The sequence below is a fragment of the Otolemur garnettii genome, unplaced genomic scaffold, assembly GCF_000181295.1.
Source record: "Otolemur garnettii isolate 467f Iridium unplaced genomic scaffold, OtoGar3 scaffold00035, whole genome shotgun sequence".
Taxonomy (NCBI): Eukaryota; Metazoa; Chordata; class Mammalia; order Primates; family Galagidae; genus Otolemur; species Otolemur garnettii.
The window spans coordinates 16,618,151-16,619,359 of record NW_003852430.1 but is presented as its reverse complement, the minus strand read 5'-3'; positions in this window follow the sequence as shown (position 1 = coordinate 16,619,359).

Below are 1,209 nucleotides of genomic sequence, written 5' to 3'. Positions count from 1 at the left end.
AATTATTTTCTTTGAGATGGAATTCTTTTTTAATCCCTGTGCTGTCTCCTAGGTAAGAGCCTTGTAACTTTTGTCTCCACCAAGAACAGAAAAGTGAAATGGTCTCACTTCCCTGTACTGATCCTGTTCTGTCCCAGCTTCCCTCCAGTGCTGGGTTAACAGTTCCAATACAACTCACCCCCTGATCAGGGGAGCCCCCAAAGTGAGCCCCCTGGCTTCCCTCTGCCTGCCCAGCAGCTCTGCTCCCCCCAGGCCCAGCCTCACCCCCCTTCATCTCCACCATCCCCTGTTACGGCATCATCCAGACCTCCTCCCCCTTACCCGCTCTCGATTTTCTGCCAGCGTGACTGAGTGAGACTCTGTCTCAAATAATAACTTATTATTATTTTGCTTTTTTCCCTTATTTTAACCTTAAGGACTTAGGCTCCCTTATGGAAGAGAGGATTTCTTTTTTGGTTTTGGGGGGGGGGGTTGTAGACAATCTCAGTCATTCGGGGTTGTGTGCCATGGCATCATAGCTTACAGCAACCTCAAACTCTTGGGCTCAAGTGATCCTCTTGCCCCAGCTTCCCAAGTAGCTGGGACTATAAGCACCCACCACAACACTGCTAGTTTTTCTATTTTTAGTAGAAGCAGACTGGTCTCGAACTTTTGAATCCACCCACCTCGGCCTCCTTGAGTGCTGGGATTACAGATGTCAGCCACCATGCTCAGCCTGAGAGAATTTTTTCATTCACATTTTCAACAAATATTAAACATCTACTCCTTGTTAGACAATAAGGACACAAGGATGCACTTGACACAGCTCTCCCTCCCCAGAGCTCATCTGGCTCCTGAAAACACTTAGAACATGTGTCTGTCTGTCTCCCTGCTGGATTCATCAGAAGCCTCTGGGAGCCCCTTGACTCATCTCGGCCTGGCCTCCTTCATAACAGTTTGTGTTCAGCTCCCTTTAGTTGCTTAATAAATAGTAACCCTTGAGCTAAATGGATTATAAATTGAATTTTTATCTCATTTTTTAATGTGTTTGTGTCTTCTTCCCAAAAATGGTAATTAAACACACTAATAGCATTTAATGAATAAATAATATCTTAACCTCAAAATAAGTTATGATTGACAGTTATTGCTAAATAGTTTTGAAAGTATTTGAGAATGGCTTAGTTCTGCATAGGCAAAATAATTCTCCTTCCAGTTATTCAGCAAATATTT